At 40.5% G+C, this 21696-nt stretch overlaps 1 protein-coding gene across 4 annotated transcripts in view; it reads right to left on the minus strand.

Moving 5' to 3' along the window:
- The window catches only part of COL8A1 (collagen type VIII alpha 1 chain), a 93701-nt gene that overhangs the window by 19533 nt on the left and 52472 nt on the right, over positions 1-21696 (minus strand). For all 4 annotated transcript variants that reach the window (XM_087758328.1, XM_009466694.2, XM_087758330.1 and 1 more), the window contains one exon: positions 17300-17414. The gene's annotated coding sequence lies outside the window, so the exon portion shown is untranslated. The remainder of the gene's footprint in view (positions 1-17299; positions 17415-21696) is intronic.

Below are 21696 nucleotides of genomic sequence, written 5' to 3' on the forward strand. Positions count from 1 at the left end.
TCTACCTCAACACATAACCACTTGACTAGTCAATGGGCAAAGAGACAAAGATTGAAATCATTGTTACTTGTTAACAAGTGTAGCATGTCCAGGCCTACACAGATGCCACTCTCTTCCCACGCTACAAGTGCAGAAATAAGGGTAGCATGACACCACCAAAAAAACTTTCAACCTGAGTTGTGAAATACTCCCTGTAGGTTTGATTCAGTGAATACTTTTAGTAAAAGTTTTCCACGTCTCTCAAAAGCACAGTAAAGAAAAAGAGTACTTTTGAAACACACATACAAAAAAGACACCCCCGCCCCCCCACTCACACACACTTGTCCTGGATCCATGAAAATATGTAGTCATTTAAACTCCAGAGGTGCCACGAGGCAGAATTCATTTCCTACAAGCAATCCAATGTGCTATGGTTTAAAGGACTTGAAATTACCATATCTGTCACCTTAGAATAACCCAAGCAAGGCCAAAGGGAAGCAAAGCCAAGTACTAAAGAGCAAATACTATTGCTCACTCAAGTCTCTCAACGCTACTCCAAGAGAAACAACATGAAAAGTTCAGTGCAGCCATTTGGATCCATGATCACTGGTAACTGTGAGACTAGCAAATACACAGGCTATAAAGCTGGTCAGTGCTCAGCTCTCCTGTCTAACTGTTATAAAATGTCTGCAGCGGGAGCTGGCACGTGCGTTTCATCAGTACCGCAGCCAGGATGAAGGACTATGCCAGCGGTGATAGGCTGACAAACCTGTTGCTACCCAGCTGCTAAACTGGATCAAAGGGGTCCACTAGCCTCCCCTCAGCTGCCTGCAGCTCTAGGAGGCAGAGGTGGGGCTGGAAGCACACGAGGAAAGAGGATTGGAGGGGGAAATTAAAGCACTTCAGTCCATAATCGAAACCCAAGTCCCTGATCAGGGACTGATTAGCTGTTGCCTGAGCTGGCAGGCCACTAACATCCTCCTCAAGGGTTGCTTGGTGCCAGTGCACAAACCTTAGTGCAGGGCATGGACCTGAGGCTCCCTTTGCCTGCTGAGGCCTCCCAAGCTTTCAGACAAAGTTTCTCATGGTTTTCTTCCTCCCTAGGCCTCCTCGAGTCTGCTGTGACCTGTGCCAGCTCCCACCCACCTCCTGGGAGCTGATGCCTGCAGCCTGCTGGCTGGGGCATGCCTAGAAGGTGGGAAACGTGTACTTCAACTTAAAGGAGGGAATTAGACCCCTCTTCTACAGCCTGAGTAAGACTGTGCTTGAGCTGCTGACGGCTGCTCAGAGTTTGAAAGAAAAATTTGGCACCTGCCTTCAAAAGAGGATTGTGGGCTATGAGCTGAGAGTGGAGGGACTTGCGCCTGTGTACTTCATTCACCAGAAGGCACTTAAACCCAGGAGAGAGCTAGGATTTAGGATGAACTGCAATCTTCAGTTCTTCCTATTTGGCTGGCTTAGGCAGCTCCCCAAACAGTGGCTTTTGTGAATCCCCCTCCGAGGCACTTAACTCCCCTTATGCGCATGCATGGAGTCCAGGCATCTAATTCAGGCATGTGGACTCCATTATGGGGCCAGATGCAAACATCCCGTCATGGATTAGGATCTGAAAGGTTCTATATCCTGTAGTGTCAATCAACTAAGGCCTCTATTTTTCCTGCCCAGTCCTCCTTTTTTGTTTCAAAATCTGGATTTTTTTGAAGCAGATATGTATTTTTAAAAATTCTTCTTGTATCTACACGAAGGAGTAGTTAAGGCATGTGCTAGCTGTTCCCAGGATGATGCAGTTAAGACAACAATGACTAACTTCACAAAATCTGGTGTCAGAAAAATCAATGCACTTAAATGAAATCATATTCTTCCCCACAGACCTTGTGCACCAGATTCTTACTGCTGAACATCAGAACCAAAGGTTCATGGCTACCTACTGGCCATGGCTTAACCAAATACAAAATAAATCCACTACGCAAATATTTCTCTAGCAAGGAAAAAGGAGTCTTGTTTCTCCAAACAGCAGAATGGCTATCAGCAATGCTTACAATGATTTTCTTTTGTTTGTTTGTTTTGTTTGACTGTGAGATGGGTTACCTACATTAATTCTAAGTTAATTTTGTGTTAGGTCAAGAAACCTGCTCAGATTTTCAGATGTTAGCGGAAATCATGTATTCTTAATAGAAATACTTCTCATGTGCTTTGTGGAAGGCTTGTTTAACCGTGCTAAGGAAAGAGATTATCTGGAGTACATAATTATAGCCCACAGGCTCAGAGTTTGAGAGGCGTATTTTTAGGTCCAAGCTGTATTCCCTGAAAATTGTTGCAAAATTCTCAATAAATTAAATAACAAGGCTGATTAGATCCTGCAGGAATGAGCTCCTGAAAGGACCATACTCACAAGTTGTGCTAGTAAAGTCGTCCAGGGACTAATGTTTCCAAAAGATGTGTTTGCAGCTTTGTGAGCTCCAAAAACCTTTGAGGGATACTGTGGCAAGTGCCAGTACGGGATGCAGGGTGCAATTTAGGCTATGTTTAGAGTAGGAGCACTTTACTGTTAAAGGAATACTAAATGGCAAAGTGCTTGTAGCTGAGAAGCAGCCATACCAGCAACTCTGAGCAATGTGCTGGGATAGTAAGCCCTGCCCATAGACACACACATAAGCATATGCACATATGTGAAACAACCAGTAAGAATTAAACTAAGTAAATTGAAACCTCCCAACTGAGCTTTGCTGGTATTACTGCATCTATATGTGTAGCTTGTGGTGGCATAACTGTTTCGTGCTGCTGGCTGATGGGATCCCAGAGCACAGCAGCTTCATGGCAGGCAAAGGGAGAAGCGCCTGGAGGAAACTTGGGTTATGAACGGAGGAGAATGTGTGAAGGAATTAACTGAGATACCAGGGATTTTGCAGCTCTCTGCTTGGAATTGAGGGTTAATCCAGTTTCTTCCATCTTCGCTGATATAAGCTTTAATAATAAATCAGCAGTGACTGTACTGGACAAAAATCTAAGAGCTTTTATAATCTGTGGGATGGTATGGCACTCATGTTTGCACTTTCGTTAGATACTATTTTCATTACAGTTTTTTGGAAGTAACATTTCAGAGAGGGGAAGTAAGGCAAATTTATGGAGAGTTTTCATTTCTTCTTTTAAGACATAGTGGGCAAAATGTACATACTACTGCCACATGACAATGCCATTGCTTTTAAATGCAAATTTGGATGGATTAGTTTCAAATAGCATCTATAGAAAAAAATTATCACTCTCCTCTTTTTCTTTTCAACCTAAAAGGCAGCACCGGTAATGAAAATCACTAAGAAATTAAAAAAAAAATTTAGTACCTTTCATTTTTTGGCAGTTTTGTTTCTTTTGCCTATTGAGGCTCTAGACTGGATTGCCTCCTAATATGTGTACAAATCTCATAAATCACCTTTGAGAACTGCTCTTAAATTCTACCCATGCCTCTTTTCTTCCTGAATTCTTTCTTATTTTATCTCTCTTCTCTTTATGGCTAATACCTATACCTCGTTTTATCCTTTCTTGTACTTCTATTTATTCTCCAAATGATGCAGAGTCTCTTAACAGTGGTCAGCTGAAAAGTATTTACTTTTTTTGATATTGTAATAATGATTACATGCCATTATGTCTTTGGTTTGTAATGAAGTCCTCATCTTGATTAAATGTGACACCTGAAATTAACTTGTCTTCAAAGGACTAAGCCATGACAAATCATCCAGAGGCAGGGGAGAGATTTGTGTTTTCCTCCACTTGTAGTCATCAGTACATTGCGACCATACAACACTGGTTGGCATTCATAATGTAGTGATAACTGTTATGGAAGAGAAGACAAACCTACTTACTTTTCATTTGGAAATGCAAAATTATTAACACGATATTGTTGAAGAATTTTCCTGGCTAGTTTTTCCTTGGCTGCCTCAGGCTAAAAATGACTGCTGAAGTTTAATATTTTATGAATCCTCCTGACTCTGAAGGTCTAGTAATTCTCCTTGAGATGATCTGTGACACAGATAAAATGCAGAAATCTAAACAGGCATGATGGAAAACTATATGCAGTAGTGACTGTAACTTTGAGAAACTTGTGCCCCATCAGTTCCTGTGCATCAATTACACTGGTAAATATCTGTTTTTTAAAGTAAAAAAAAAAGAGTATTTCCTAGAGTTCAGTAATTCAGGCCTCCACAATTGTAAAGAAAAACCCTACATGATCTGGGACAGATTTTTCCCAAGTGACTCAATTAATTACTTCCATGTGACAATTAGCAACACTAGAAGCTTGTGAAATTCAACAGTCAGGCAACTGGTCACTTGTGCAGACAGGCACTTTGACATATGTAGATAACCCCATTCATTTTTAGAGAGAACTATAAGCTGTATAAAGTTTGCTAATTGTTAAATATTTTTAATGGGTTCTCAACCTATATATACCCAGACAGTTATCCATGCAGTAGACTATGACCTGTTTTTCTTGATCAAGCAAAACTACAATGAGAATTTTGTTCAATTAAGAATTACTGAAGAATTTGGCTGAGTTTTATTCAGTTCTTGACAGCAGGAAAAACTGGTCTTTCCAACAGTAAGTGCCACTGCAAAATATTTTGACAAAGAACAAATGTCAATTTAGATCTATGAAATTCCCACTTTCAGGCAGTAAAATTAGAATCGCTCTGGTTTGTATTAGCTTAAAAATACCCAAACCCTGGCCTACTATTTTGTAGCTAAATAAACAGGTATCAACTACTGGCCCAGATTCTGTCCTCAGTTATAGTAGCATTTTGACTGCAGTGGAGATAATTCCTATTTATAAACAGAAATACCCAGTATCACTGAGTCCTAACTTTTCCATGTGCTCAGTTTATTGATATTGGTATTCTTCTGCTGTAGAAATGATCACAGTGGTTAAATGTATCTGGTTTGAAGTGGACAGCAGTGATCGTTATTGAGTCCATTTTACTGCATCTTATCTTGCTAATGGTGACATTTAATGGGATGTCACAGATGAACAGCTTTACTTGCCTAGCCCCTCTGAGCTAAAAGGAAAATTTCCAAAGATGGAAGCGTTGGCAGATAAGTGGGAGTGTTGCTTTCCTTTAATTTTTTTGAAGGAAATGTTTTTCTTATCATTCTTTTCATCTATTCAAAACTATCCCAAATTCTTCCTGGAAATTGGGCTGGAGATGTCATGAGAACAGACATTATTTCATATATCTGATTTTTTTTTTTTTTTCCTTTTTAACTGGCGACAAAGATCCCATTTAATTAAATGAAAGCAGACTTTGGATGTCTCTGTTGATGTACAGTCCTACAGGCAGTAGGAGAATGAGGGAAGAACCTGTAAAGTAAATCTATCTATTAAATTAAAAATACATACTTATGTTCAGACTTGACTATTGTTTTACAAGGGACTCCCAAGAAAACATTCATGTGGATCCCCTTTCCTGCAGAAGTTTGCGTCTTGAAATCAACATATCATTCTTCAAAGATTTCTTAGTTCAGCTAAAAGTAGGGCTGTAAATGTTCTGCTCATATCCTTCACCATGGTTTAGCTGATGCTATCAGCCAACCCACTTCATACCTGCGGAAAAGACTACTTCTCTTTGGCCTGCTAGGGAGCAATGCAGGCCAAGTGTCAGTGCTGCAATCAGGTCTATAAATCTTGTAGATTATTTGTGTGCTGGAGTTTCTGTTGCCATTGTGATGAAGTAATAATTGAGTTGCAGAACTCCACCAGTACATATGAAGCTCATTGAATTTTATTCTCTAAAACCAGCATTATTTTGTAAATGGAAAAAAAAGTATAAATGTAAGCAGATACATATGTTTTTGATATTTGAACCCATTTAATTATATAATTAGTTTTGCCAAATAACATGATATGGACAAGTTGGATGTTAGCCTTTTTTATAATTTAACCGAAGTGATCACTTTTATTGTGTGCTGGCTACACACACTATTATGTTTGATCTTTCTCCAACCACAGAAAACTGGTGCAAAAAAAAAGAAGCATGGGAGGACTCAGGGCTTCCAAATGTGTTAAACTCATTACAAAGACACTTTAAACGTACTTCAGTAAGTTCAGTCTTGTTCACTCTTAGTGATGATGCCTCACTGACTAAAAGTAATAATCCTAAATGGAATTGTTTTGTAAAGAAATGCAGCGGTGCCATCTTTTTTCCTTGTAATTATAATCTAGATGATCCTCAAGAAAAACACAATTTGAAGGTTACCACATTTTAAAATGCACATCTGTGGCCTTGCTCAGCTGTGTGCTGCCAAAGCACGCGCGTTAGAAATGAGCTGAGGTGGCAGTGTCCAGATCCAGAAAAGCCAACATTTTTTACTGCAGATATAACACAGGCTCCCACAGTTGCTATCTCTGACTGTGGGGCTGATGCTCTGAATCAGAATGGTGAAACAGGCACAGGCTGAATGTTTACTGTTCTCGTAAGATATTCTTTCTTTCCTACAGTGCTGGAGGGGAAGGGGTTAGAAAATGATAATTGTGAAATACTGTTCCTGCCTCCTGTGAGGACACACTGCCCCTAGAGAACTAAGGAACTATCTGGCTTATACTTTTTCCCAATGAATTCCTAAGGATAGTCTTAGACATGCTAGTATCTCTGGAAAAGACCGAAGGCAGATTATAAACTACCTGGTATTGCTGAGTTAAATAATGGATCGGCCCCTGGCTCTGAGAAAAACTCCAATGTTGGACTTGAATCCTGCTGCTTACTCACATCACGGGACTACGGTAGGGGGTGGCAGAATTCTGGTTGTGAGTCCTGATCCGGTACGTCTGGACACCATCACTCAAGCAGCAGGCTCAAGTTTTAAAAGAACTAGAGATTTTTAAGCATGTGTGTAGGGTTATTCAAAACTACCTCTATGACCTTGGGCAAGTTACTTACAGCATCATTTTTTTTTTTTTGTTCCTATGGAAAAGGCAGGCCTGATCCACCAGCCCCTCCTCCCTCTCTGCACATATATGTTTTGCTTGCTATCACTCCCCAGCTCCTACTTTTTGGCATGTTCTAACCCCTGCTCATAAGTTTCTTCCACCTTGAGCATTACAGTTTGTATTGGAGAAGGAAAGGAGCAATGAAGAGAAGCAAACCAACAGGCAGCGGAGTTCCTTGTAGTGTCTTAAGGTCCCTCAGCTCACACATCTCATTTAGGACACATCTGGAGTTCAGGACTCCAGACGGGGTCTACAGTGCAGGAATAGAAATAACTTGGCAAGCCAACCTGTGGTGGGCATCAAGATGGTGCAGCCTGACTGGCAAGTGGTACCCATGCTACCTGACTTAAAGTTAAATCTCTGATACCTCTGCAAAACATTGCAGATGTTTCTGGGACTGCTGTATAGGTATTGCCACGCTTTGCCAATCTCCTTCAGTTCCTCATTTGCAAAATGGGTCTGAATCTCCTTATTTAGCTCTGACTGATGCTGTAAGAAGTATGTTGAGCATTTTAATGAGGGTTGTACTAAGTCATCAGTCTTCTCTTATCTTTCTCATGCTCGTGAATGTATAACACACTAATTTACAGCGAGAAGAAACTTTCGGTGGCAGTAAGCTCTTTTACATACGACATTGTTTCTCCCAGCCTCCAGTCCCTGCAGTTGACTGTTTACAGGTCTCTGTGAACCTCTAAGTTTCAATAAAGTCACACAGAGCCCACAAGTCAGTCTTGATGAGCAGACACATTTATTCAGGTTCTCTTCAGGGCTGTGAGACCTGAACGAGTAGTTTCCTGAAAATATATTTGTCAAGAAGATGAGCACTCAAGATAAACAATATAGTGGAGGCCAAATAAAAAATTAGAACAAGACATCCCCCCCCAAATTGTTTGCTTTAAGCAAAATTAGATGGATTTGTCTCTGGGGACCCCAGGACAGGAGCTGCTTTTTTTTTTTTTTTTTTTTTTTTTTTTTTGTGCTAGGTGCGATATTTTGCCTGCTCTTTTCTTCTGGCCTTGCTTTTGTATACATCATAGTGTCTAAAGCAGTTATTCTACTTTATCCATGCAAATTAGAACTGTAGTTGCAGTTAATATGAAACCGTAGGTGCTATCCCCAGTTTTTCTTAAATCCTCACTGTATTACTTAAAATCTACATGCTATTGCTTCTTCTGAATTCATTGCTTGGTCTGAGTAAATGCAATTCATTAACTCTAGTTTAACCCCTATACAAGCATCGTCCCTATGCCTTTAATTACAACAGCTTTCAAGAACATTTGCCTTTGCAGTCTATGATGCCATTAAGAGATGGAATAGTACTTTACAATGAAAGGGACACATTTCTTTGTCTTGACATTATCATTTATCCTGGATTAGATCGCTATTTTGTATGTTTTGGAGCCACCTGAAATTAGCTTGCTTCTTTAAGGTACCTATTTCACTCCAGTTTTAAAACCACCAGAGCAACCTTTTTCAGAGTCTGTTCCAGAAGTGTTTCAGTCCTAGAAAAATGTGTGCTTCGCTTAAAACAAAACAAAACTATAGGAAGAAATGGGTCTTACCAGAGGGAAACTTTACAACAACCCTACACATTGTGAGAGAGGAATAAAGATTTAGGCCCTGATACTCATCTCTCAGTAGTGGAATTTAAAAGAATCTTCCTTTGTATCAATGGCATTGTCCCTGTGTAAAATTGGGCTAACGTGGCTGAGCAGAAACAACAACCGCTTCTTGTTTGTAGCTAGTCCATCTCCTGAGAAACAGCGGAGGAGCCTTCCTTACTGCCAACTTTCCAATATGGCATTCAGTTAGACTGCAAAAGTCTTGGGGAGAAGGAGGTGAAGAGGGTAAAGAAGCACTGACTGAAAATTGCACTAGCCTGGTGCGGATTAGTCCATTAAAAAGAAAAGAGTGTAATAAGGTCTGGAGTAATTGTTAGTTTTAACTTCAGCTTTAATCATGTAAGTCCTTGTCATGCTGTACGCAGCCCAGTTTGCTGAAGGAAGAAAGAAAACAAAACAGGGCATGATTTGGGTAAAATGCATGGGGAGGCCCTGTCTTTTGTGTGCACTGGCCTCCTGCCACAGGCTGTTTCCAGTGCTCCAGCTGGGTGGGGAAGGGATGCTGCAGTCCTTGGGTCTTCATCCATTCAGTTGCTGGTTCTTCCACCTCCACACCCTCCCAGGGCGGCAGAGCAAGCCAGCCTGGGGCCGGCTGTCCCAGGGGCTGCCCTGGCCCCTGTGGATTAGCCCTTTGCTGCTAGGGGGTTAGGGAAGGACTCCTACCACCATCGGTGGTCCCCACCTTCAGACTCAGCTACTCAGGCTGTGCCCTGCTTTTGGAGCTCACCTGTTATGACTTAATGACTAGGTAGTGCTAATAAGTGAAAAAAGAGCTGAAACGGGTGATCGAAATGAGCACCTGAAAGCAGTGGAAAGGCTGGCACTTGCACTTGTATAAAGGAAATATTGTTATTCCTAAGGAAAAGGTACTATTTCTACAGCTATAATCTAAGACATTTTTCTCTTTAGCACCAAAGCCACACACTGGTATTCATCTAGGCTTAATGCAAACACTGCATCAGGCAGTTCAGGGGTAGTCAGCTCTTACGAGCAATGTTAGCTTTGTAAGCTTTGTTGGGAGTTTTACTAGATTTCCTACTGCAGTCTTCAGTAGACAAAATGGACTTGACATTTAAAACCTTTCTTGTATAATTTTTCTAATTCTAGATACAGTCACTGTAACTAATTTGTGGCAATAATCAAAAGAGAATTAGATGTTTATGTATCCTTATTTGTAACCAGGATAAAAAATGGATTGTTAGCAAATATATTTATAAAACCAGGCACACTGAATGTCAAATATTATAGCAGTGCATCTGAAGATCAAATGTTTCTTATCGATGTATATGTATTTAAATACCGACAGGTACTACAGCCAATTCAAAGGTCTGTTGGAGCAATTTTTGATCAGTAAGGAAACTTTTGGGTTTTCACGGGAAGTCCTTGAGTGTGGACACATTTCGCTGCTGAAGCTGCCCCGTAGGTGGCGTGAGCCATCCACGCAAGCACAGACACAGGCCTAACACTCCGCTTGCCTTGTTTTGTTTTTTTTTTTTGAAAAAAGCAAAATAACAAAAATATGTTCACATAATTGTCCTTTATATAGGTGCTACTGCCTGTGTTGGCTGGGGCACAGCTGTGTTACGCTGCCTTCGAGTCAGAACTATGATGTAATGATAAATTATAAAGATTTTTTTTTCTGGTAAAGGTAAATCTTAAGACACAGTGTTCATCTGTATCTTTGAATGAGGAGGGTCCTTTCTTCTCCCAGTTACTTTGATCACCTACAGAGAGTTCATTGCAAACAGCATATTCCTGGTATTGGCCAGGGCAAATATGATATAAGCTGAACATTAACGAATACGTTTCCTTTTAGTCCTTTCTGTCTTTTAGTCTGTGTTTAGTTTTTCAGACACTATGTCTTATTTGTCAAAAAGGCAAGGGACTTTGTTTTCGAGCTATTCTAGAAGTGTATCATGTTGGAATATGCTTTGCAGGTTTTTTATCAAAACCTGCAGATTTTTCTGGTGGTGGGTAGAAAATGGTGAGCACCAGCCCTTTGATCTTAATCTTTCTATATTTAGGGAAGAAAGCGAATGGATTTTGAGTGTGTCTGCAGTCCCTATGCTGTTATACCTCCCATTTAGGGATCATATTCATTCCTGGCTAGGTTTAATTGCATGTGAAATGGTGTTGGTATTCCACACCTGACCACGGTAGGTAACATGTACATTCAGGCATCTCTTCTGCTCCATTCAGCACTACTAAACCTCAGAGCAAAATCGCCCATATCTAGGTAAAAAGTGAGGGGGGAGAGGAAATTAAAAGGAGAAAAAAATCAAAGGAGGATTGTCTGGAGAGACCTTCTATCTTTAGCTCTTTACAACCACTGAATGCTGGTGCAGGTAACTACTATACTTTTAAGCCAGGTAGAATGGACATCAGGTTTCAGGCACAGTAAAGAGAATTTAATGAAGGGACCCAACAACTAAATATGTTTTGTATTTCAAGATACAAAAATATCTGTCTCAAGAAGGGTATGAAGGAATATGTTGCACAGCAGCTGGAACAGGTATTCTGCCTGACCTTGAAGGACAAGATGTGCAAAGTATCCAAGCATCTAAGATTGCAAATAGATTCCTCATGACATTGTCAGGTATGCCAGTGGGAGTTACGGGGAAAACCCCACTGGGAACCTGTCAGCACCTATAGGCACTTGAGTGTTTGGCACTTGTAGGGTGCACAACAGACTCCTAATGTATGATCACGCTGAGATACACTGGGGTTGTAAAGCTAGGAACACAAAGAAAAAGCTCATTTGGAAGATTAAAAGAATACACTTTGCAAAAAGGTTAGCCAATACCTGGCTCACCTACTGTTCTATTTTTACTATTTAATCCCATTCACACTCCTAAGATACCTCTGATTATTCCAAGCCCAGGAGAGACACATCCAAAGACAAGATTAATATGGAAGGGGTTTTCTCATTCATTGCTTTAGCACTGCAGACCTGGATATTGGAAGCAGTGACTTCACAAATATCAGTGGCTGTACTCACTTCCTAGGTACATAGGTAATAAAACTCTTCTTTGGATTTCTGAGGTTATATACCTCCAGAAAAACAATGGTTTAAATGTAGTTGAGTCCGGGAAATAAAAGTGTCATTGTCAGTGTTTCACAGACCAGAGCTAAACCTTTCCTAAAGGAGATGTTATAATAATATCCAGAGGAGGGAATGAACTTACTGCAGGCAAAAATTATAATAAAAATAATAATAAAAAAATCAGACTCCTCCAAGTCTCCTTTGGTTCAACTACAGACTGTAGGAGATTTCTCATAAAAGCATTTGATATTTTAATGTGACTGTACATTGGTTGGGAAAAGAGGAACATAACCTGTTGACAGTTAACATTTTACGACTCTTTGCCATCAAGCTAAATTCAATACTGCATTTTCAGCAAGAAAACTGCAGGCCACTTGCTTAACTGAAGCTGAGTAAGCCTTTTAGATTATCAAATGTCACATGAAAAAATACCAGGCAAGTTGGGGCTGAGTAAGTGTTAAAGCTTTGTTAGGATGGCGTGTCCTCAAATAATTGCAGAATGCCAAACACAGAGCTTCCCGTGTTCCTTCAGGCTGAGCAGGGATGCCAAGTATACAGAATTGGAAGCTGCCTATCAGTTTTTTTTTAGTTGCTTGATACTGTGCAGACAGCAGAGACAAAATACCAAAAATGCCTGAAATCCTTATGACCTTTCACTGCAAACTGTGAACTCTGTCTGCTAAACTCAAATTTCTATTTGCACTGTCAGCACAGGCTCCATGCTGTTGCCTTTTCTTTGTCTTCCAGTTTGTCATGTATGAAGGGACAGCTTCACAAACACTGCACAGGAGGAGGGACCTGAGCACATTCCAGACCTTTTGCAGGTTCAAAATACTAAGTCTCCATGTTGTGGATTGCTTAAAAATAGCTGTAATGCAAGCAAAGTAGCATGAAATATGCTGTTTGCACACAAAGCAAGTATTCTACAGAAAGCTTTAGCTTTGCCATCAGCTGGCATGGCTCACATTCCCACGTTGTGTGCTGACGCCATGCTGCTGCATAGCTGACCCTATTTACACCAACTCCCGTTTACACCAGGAATACACAGGCGACTACAGAGTAAATGGTCCAAAAAATGCATTCAGTAAACTACTGTGTCAGCTTCTCAACTAAAATATCCCCGATTTCAGCATCGTGCTCCAACATTCATCCACCCCTTGTAAACCATCAGCTAGACTCCTGCAATGAACAAGTACAGGGGAAATTTCAGATGTATAAAGTAGAAATTGTGAGAGTGAGTAGAAGAGAGAGGGTGACTGAGCACTGGCACGGGTTGCCCAGGGAGGTTGTGGAGTCCTCATCCCTGGAGATAATTCAAAAGCCATATGGACATGGTCCTGGGCAACCGGTCTAGGCGTCCCTGCTTAATAGGGGGGTTGACCTACAGAGGTCCTACCTTCCAACCTCAACTGTTCTATGATTCTGTGAAATTGTTCCTATGCAAGACTACTATGAACTGTAATATTTCACAGTATTTGCATAACTTTTGCAATTGAAAAAGGATATTCTTAACCTGTTACTTAAATAAACCCAACAGCTACATTGAACTCCTTTGAAACTAAATAGAAGGGTGAATTATATAACAAATATTTTAGCTGAACTATCATTATTAGCTGGGTAATTCTTCTGACTGTATTTCAAATTTAATTTCATTCTGCGGTAGCATTCCCTGAACTTTACAAGACAAAGGTATTAATAGAGTTCTGTGTCTGAACTTGCTGGGGTCTAGAAAACTGTCTTAAAAGGCAACATTTCCAGAGACTCCTGCACAGAAAATACGTTGGTGTTTCCTAAAGAAACTCAGTGAGTTCACAAGGAATCATTACATTGATAAATTATGTCACTGAGGCTTTTGAAAGAAGGCAGTTCACTTAATGCTACTTTTCCCTGAATGTGGAAGCTCTGGAAAATGTGCAGAAAGCATTTGCAAAGTGATGACTGCAGCTACATGCTCTATATGTTGCTGTTAATAAGCTATCTGTTAACAAACCATATGCTTCAGCACATAAACAGGAGGATTTCTGCTTAATGCAAAACCCATAAAAAGACTTACTGTTTGATACAACTGTTTCCCAAATCTGACAGGCACGTTGCTCTTGTCTACCATGAACTTCCTGTTAACAGTGTAAAAATCTGCTGCCTACTGGCTTGAAGTCCCTCTTCAGCCTGAGCAACATTGAGTTAGCTGCTTCTCCCTACTTTGCAAAGGGGCAGTCACTGCATATCACCAAATTACTACCAATGAACTTGTTGCCAAAGACCAGAAGTAAGTGTGCACATGTAAGGTTGTCCGGGGAGCAGGGGACTAGAGAAGCAGAGAATTTAATGAGCAGCAGGTCTTTCAGGTCTCTGCTTTGCACAGCCTTGAATCGTAAACTTGTCATCATGGTTACTAACAGCAAGCAGGAGGTATCCGTGGAATATCCCCAGTCCTAATGATTTGTGGAGGCCAGTTCATCTCGTTATTTTTTCATGTTCTTCTGTACTAGAGCTTTATGTGTCAATTATCACTACTAAAGCCCTAAACAAGCCCCTCTTCTTCAAAACACAGACAAAAGCAACCCTTGGGTTTATTCACAATAATGCTTGGATTAGTTAAAGAAACCACATTCACCAACAGGAAAAGAGAAGTAAATTTCTAAGCTATTGAATAACACTGCTATGTTTGGAAAGGATTTTTCTTTTGTAATTCCCCTTTAATTTCCTTCCATCCAGAGCTGCTGAGAGGAATCTGAAGCTAGGTTTTCATGAGTGACTAAAGGAGTCCAGCAACTGACTCCTGTTTAAAATCAATGGTCCTGGAAATGTGAGGTAACATTTCCATAAACACATGAGTAATTTGAGGTTTAAGTTCCATTAAAAATCATCCAGTACTTCCAGCTCCCCAAGTCAGACAGGGAAAAGGCAGACCGGTAAACTAATCCTTATTATCAGATAAGCAGGGATTGAATGGAGGAACATAAGCACGAGAAAATGAGGAGGAAACTGAGACAGAGAAGACAACTATGTTCAAGAAGTTTATACACTGAGAGGCGTAAAAGGCAGTTCAACAGGAAAAAGGATAGACAGAAAGCACATCGGCTTATATGAACTGAAACATCACTTTCACTCGCTTAGGTATTCTTTTGATTTTAAGATATGACCTCAGTAAACCCACAGAAAATTGTCAGTGCCTCTGAATTCAGCACAATACACTTTTTACATTCTCCTTTCTGATGAGATTAGAAAGTGTCTGAAGTTAGACTGTGCATTCTGGTAACCTTTCTGAATAGTTTTGCTTTCTTCATTTCAATTGTCTTTTTTCAATTTAAAAATATTATTAAAATACCACATTTGGGTGGGTAGTGACTACCATGACACTGTGTAGAAAACCAAAGCAATTTGAAACAAGCTAGACATTCTGAGTACATTTTTAAAATACCTTATTGCTGAAATAAAATAAACTTAAATCCCTTAGTCTAGCAATTACTTTCAGATGTTTGATTGTTTATTTTTAAAGAACTGTCATATCAACCATTTAGAACTGACAAGTACTATTTTGATATCTTCACGAGTTTTCTCTAACATCTGCTCCCTGCCTTATGTTGGGAGCTACATACTCATCTTCATTGTCTCTTGTATTTATCTTAATTTTGCTGTGTTTTATTTTATTATAGGAAAAACTTAGCAGAGCTGTTTGTGGCAAGATTTAGTTACAGGAAACCCAAAAGCTAAGCCCCAGTTTCAGCTGGGACAATTAGACTGTTGATTTTGGTAGCAGCTCAGGACTTCTATTGGACCCAAATGCCTTTCAAGTCTATCTGCCAGTTGATGCTCAAGTCTGAAAATTTTCTGTATTCTTGCTACAGATAAAGGGCTTTGTTTCCTTTTAATTTGAGGGATATTTCTATCCAGATCTGAATGTTTTGCTGAAATTCTTTTCTATTCACTGGAATGGGTTTAAAAAAAAAAAAGGAAATAATAACATTTTCCAGAACTTTCAACCCTTTTTTAAGGCTTTTTTTCCCTTAATTCTCTGTTCCTTGATATCTGTGAATTGTTGAGGACAGTGTTTGTTTTTCTCAAAGCAATTTTGCCACGCATGAAAAGTAGCAGGTGCTAATTTGTAATGCTTAGCTTAACTGTTGCTTTTTTCTGTCCAGTAAGTATATTTAATAGCTCATATTACTCTTTCACCTGCTGTAGGTAAAGAACTCTAAAATACTGAGCATGTGATACTTTTTTTAAAGTGATCTATATTATTATATAAGGCCAGAAGATCTTTATTGAAAGTTTTGAAGAAATTACTAATAAAAAACCCAGTGTTCTTATACAGTCTTTTCATCAGCTGCTGTAGAAACTTTCCAGCCAAGTTATCAAAGTCCACTGCCATTCTTGGATGGATGGTTTATTGCTAGGTGGACTGGGCTATAAAACTTACTTATGGATGCTCTGGGAGAATGTAAATACTAGCTGGGAAGTGTTTTATTCTCTATTAATATTATGTGGGCTGGAGCCTTGGGCTATACAATTTCTTTTTTTTTTTTTCCCCCATTTGTTTCTTTTTTTTTTTTTTTTCTTGTTAGACTTTTATAGCACCCGACATAGGGCGGGTCACAGCAGGCGATGCCGGGTGAAATGGTTACCAGGGACAGCTCCGGCGGCGGACACTGCCAGAGATCCTAATACCCTGGCGCTGCGCCATTCCACCCGGGTGCCTGGAGAAGTTCAGTGGGTTCACAGAGCGGGGTCTCTGCCAGGGCTGACGCTCTAGAGCCGCCTGTTTGTAAAGTCATGTTTATGCGACTCTACTGGTTTCATTTCAGACAAATTGTGTAGGATTTCTCTGCAAGAGAGAAACACGATCAAATGTGGCGCTCATCCTCCTTAAAAGATGTTCAGAAAGTCTGAGGAATTTACATGATTAATTCTTAACATGTGGATTCTTTTAATTAGCTATCTAGAAACCAAAACAGAGTGCAGGACACTACCGCAATGCAGCTTGTTAAGCAATAATGCATTTTTTCTTCCAAAAGTCACACTTGATAACAAACAATAGTCATAGGCATAAGATGACTGTGGATACTATGAGCTAATGTCTAGTTGTCAGAAACTTTTCCATTAAGGCTCAGGATGATATTTAACATATTCTTCCCATTATTGAGCTAAACTAAACATTGTATTAAACATGGATTTCCCAATGAATGTTACTGCTGTTTATTTTTACATATGCATACATAGGGAAGCAGACGCATGTACACAAGCATTTTGGATATCAAAAGGACATCAATAGCATAGTTCACTCTATTCCGAGGATATAATCTTTTTTGACGTTTCTTTTCTAATGAAACCTGTCCTTACTCTTTCCTGACCATAAAAATAGATTTAAAACAAGATTCTTCAAACAAACATGAAATGCCAAAATTATATGTTCTCTCCTATTAAACAATGGAGAATGACTGAAAGGGTAGATTTCTTCAATTATCTAGGAAAAAAAATGCTGCTGGGGATGATCACCAAAGTTTATGTACCATATATTTTTCTAGTCAAAATTCAAAAGCTTTGGTGTATAGCAAACACTTGAATTATTTATCAAATCCTGTGTAGGTGATAGCTTTAAGACAACTTCAGTTTTAAGCCTTTGAGCTTTGTTTTTGGCATTATGTATAACTCATTTAGGATTTCAAAGCTGGATGTACTTACATTTAGATTTCAGGAAAGGGCAGAAGAAGGACAGGTCGTTTGCTTTTCACTTTAAGAGACGTAGATTTCCTGATTGTGTTAGGCCCGTTGTTACTTGTTGATTTTAAGTTGATCCCTAGGGGGAAAAGAGAGCTTATAAGAAATGTATGAGCACACTATCCTTTTTTGCAGAAATATTAAGGAATATTGGCCAAGATTTTCAAACATAGTGGCTTAACATAATCTTTTAACTTCATATTCAGGCTTCTCATTCAAGATCTACTGTTCAGAAGTATGAAAACCTGACAACTCATTCACTTTGCGTAGCCTTTTTAGTTATTCAATCCTTGTGCAAATTGATGTAGCAGTTTGAATATGGACTAAAAATCCTAATGTTTGGTATTTTTGTTGGCAATTCTGTAAATCAAAATATGGGTTTGGATTTCAAGAAAAGTGCCTTGAGCCTTGTTCCCACCGTTCTGCAGAGACACTGGCTAGCTTTTTCAGATTACTAGGTATAAAATTATCAGTTTGAAGGACAGCTAAAAAACTTTTACTTAATCTTATCTTTCTCCATGTGTGTTGCCCCCATGAAAATGTACATACAAACCCTTTCATGCAATGCGCAACGTAAAGTCATTAGTTCCCAAGAGGTCTGGATTGATATGATGTGCTTGGAACCGCCATATGACGTCCCAAGCGTGACTGCATTGTAATGTGAGGATGCTAACAAGGGGAGCCACAGGCAATGCTAATGTCCTATATAAATATAAAATATGCTTATCTATTTTATAGGCTAATCACTTTCATGCAGCTGCTACCAAGTCATATGTGCTTCGCCTGACCCAAATCCCACTGACATGGCTGGGAAGAGTCTTTGTGATTTGGTGGGCTCAGCTGCCATCGAGATATTTAGGGTTCAGTGTGATAAAGTCCTGGAGGGTGAATTCTGCAGACCTGTGCTCCAGCTGGAGTGTGAGCACATACTTGAGTGCTTTGCTGGATCAGAGCTAGGGAGGGCCCAGCACCTCTCTGCATAGCCCCTGCCCTCAGCTGCTCACAACACGCTCCTTTTGCTGCTCAGTGTCCATCCCGCATGAACCCATGGGCTACTAGAAAAACAGCTCTTCGATAAGCAGGTTAATGCTCTTCACGTGCTGATTGGCTTTGTGATTGAAAATTGAGATATTTTGCCTAAGATCTTCCTTGCCTGTGTTTTTACTCTCCAGAGCCACTGGTTTCCGAGCAGTCAGAGTCACTCCAGAGACCCAAACACACCCAAAGGTATCTTTCCATTTACTTTAAGCATTTTGTCAGCTAGGCCAAAATGAAAACTCAAGAGTAGTGGCTCCTAACCTCTGCACAGCTGAGCTTCAGCAGTGCTGTGTACCCCAGGATCCAGTGGGCCCCAGGGAGCTGTGCCCTGGGTGGCCCGGCTGCCACCAAACTATGCTAACCTTAGAGGGAGGAAGCATTTGGAGAGGGAGGAGAGCAAAAAAGGAGTACTGCTTTCACAAGGGACGCGTGCGGATAGCTTGACTGTTTCATCTCAGATTTATTCCAGCCCATTTGAAATGTGCCTGCTACCCTCTGTTTCATCTGAATGCCACACCTGGGCTATTGTTAGGTCTCTCAAATCTGACAAAAGAATTAATTAAATTTTGGTCAAAACAGTACATTTTCACAAAAGAAGCTTAAATCTTGTAGACAGAGGAGCATTTTCTGCCAGAAAGGACGTCTGAAAACATCAGCCCAGGTACCTCCAGAGTGCCTTGTTGCCAACCAGCCCTTGAGCTTCTGGTTGCTGGCTGGAATCTGTTTCTCCATTTCAGGTGGCTCCAGCTGCCCACCCAGCCCCAGCACAGGCTCTAAGAGCTGCTGCGTGATGGCAGCCAGGTGGGTGCCTTCCTCACGAAGCCCAGAGCCCTCACAGAAAGTAACTGGCTGCTTTCCAGGCCTTTTGGTTTAGATTAGGGATTAGATTAGTGATGACAAAGCTTTCTGGCCTCTGGTGTCAAATTTATTTTAAAAAATCTCTGTAATGATTGCCAGCTCCGTTCTCTGGCAATACCAGATGTAGCACTGGCCCCCAGTCCGCCCTTCCTGTGGTAGATAATCTGTGCTGATTTTCTCTTGACTCCCTCCATCTCTCACAAGTGGACCCCTGTTCAGTTTGTGGTGCAGTTTAGCAGATGTGCTGCCACCTGGGGAACCGATAGGAGATAATGCCCAAGTACTGGGAATTATTTGCCATTTGTTTCATCCAATTCATCTGAGCTGTACAAAGAAATGTGCATTTGGCACCTTTCTGAGAGGAATCTAAAGCCTGGAGAGCAGAAATTGCCAATGCATTATGCATATTGCCATTTGCTTCCTAGTTTTATGAAGAGTAGCTTTTTATTGTTTATCCTGCCTTCTTCTTCAAACAATGAGTCAATAATTCAGAACACATCTACACGCATTCAGCACTTTTAGAGATGGCTCTGGGCTCCCACAATTTGGCTCTGGGCTCCCACAGTTCAGCTCTGGATACAAACTTCTCTGCAGCTTGCAGGTGTTTAGATTTGGGGCTTTGGCTCAGCTTCTTGTGTGGCTGATGGAAAGTCACAAAGTCAGAAGTAGCTTTGAGTAGTTAGCAAAAGGGAGAGCTGCCAGACTGAAGGGGATGGCAAGCTACTTTGCCTGTGCCTGAGGAGAGGGGGATTAAGCATTTCAGCCAAACAGCTCATTCCTGCCTCCTGTTTGTACCATCCATGCTGCTGTTACTGCCTTTGTGGGATTAGAGAGGGGGTAAAGGAGTGCCAGTGTGTACCACAGAGCCCCAGTACAGCAGCAGCAGCAATCACATCTGCCCCTTCTACCTCCAGCGGCAGCAGGATTTCTCTGGCTTTCTGCCCTGGTCCTGTCCTCGTTCCTGTCCCTCCAAACCAGGACTGACCCCTCTTTGACAATCAAGAACATACAGAAAAATGTGTAGATGGTTATGGTGGAGATAGTACAAGTGAAGGGAAGGTCTCTAGGTGTCCTGCCTCCAGGGAGGAAGGAAAAGAAGTGGTCCCAAGGAGAAGAGACAACTGTAGGAGCAGAAGTGCCCTGTCCCCTCAAAACCTCCTGACACACAGTCCCCTCAGTCCTCAAAAAGCCCCCACATCATCACTGATACAGTCCCCACCTTTCCCTCTCACATGCCTTTCCCCATCCCACAACACCACCACTAGCTGTGCCTTGCCTTGCCTGCTCCAAGGATGCCCTTGGCCAGTGCTGAGAGTTTGTTTTTGCTATGCCATGTAACCAATAAAAAGCCAAATTCTGGCTCCAGTAAATCACTCAACAGGCTCCCACTGGTTTTTCTGAGAGGAACTCCTGGCCACTTTGAGATGTTGTTCTCTTTAAAACTCATCTGTGGTTATTATTATTAATTATTATTATCATCATTATCATCATCATCATCATCCAGCTCTTCATGTCCTGAGACCAATCACTTCATGTGCATTCTTCCACTTAACTACTTTCAGAACTGAAAACCTACAATGGTGCAATATATTTTTTTTAACCTGAAAAAATAATCTCATGAAAGATTTCCTACTGATACAATCCCTGTCTCACCTGTGTTATTCAATTATGTGGAGATTCTGATATACACATTAGGACTATTTGGAGAAGTTCTGAGTCTAAATCCATAATGTTGGGGAACATGAAGCAACACAAGGCAGTCTTTTTTGTTATGGAGAAAATAAATCCCAAGAAGGCTTCCTGGAGAAGCAAGAGAGGAAGGGAATATGAAAGAGAGAGGAGAAGGAGAGAAACCATTCCTAAGAGGAAACTTAAGCATTAGATTTCCTGATTGGTAGAGTTTCATTTCATTGCTCTTCTTTTAAGAATTACTTAGTGCAAAACTGTAGCTGAAAGGAGAGGGGAGAAATTATTTTCTTTGTACTAAATCTTCAAACATAGTAAGGTGGCACTCACTCTCTTCTCCCTCCCACTCTGCTGCCTGTAGGTATTAACTAGGTGTGGAAAACATTTTGTGTTTGCAATTCAAGTGCAGAAAGGCAAAATCAGAAAGGCAGAAAATTACTGTATTTTCTCTCTTAACACAGAAACAGCATGACCCCTGGTTAATTTAAGTAGTCACATAAATGTAACTTCTATTTTAAGCATATACTTAAGTCCTGCTGATTCAATATTCAGCCCAAATGCAAATGACTTTTGTGGAATGGGGTTTGCATTGAACTGGATCTACTTAGTAAAATATTTCAATCTGGTGTTTGAGGGAGAAAAGAGGAATCTGGTCAATTGCTGCAAATGCCTCTGTAGCAAAATCGCTGCTGTACTCATTGTTTGTGCTATTTTCCAGTGAATTTTTTAAATTTTTGTGAGAGAGAACTACTGTGGAATAGAAGACTGGTCTGGAGAAA

This window comes from Nipponia nippon, unplaced genomic scaffold, assembly GCF_047370975.1.
Source record: "Nipponia nippon isolate SJK-2023a ecotype South Korea unplaced genomic scaffold, ASM4737097v1 scaffold_2, whole genome shotgun sequence".
NCBI classification, from domain to species: Eukaryota; Metazoa; Chordata; class Aves; order Pelecaniformes; family Threskiornithidae; genus Nipponia; species Nipponia nippon.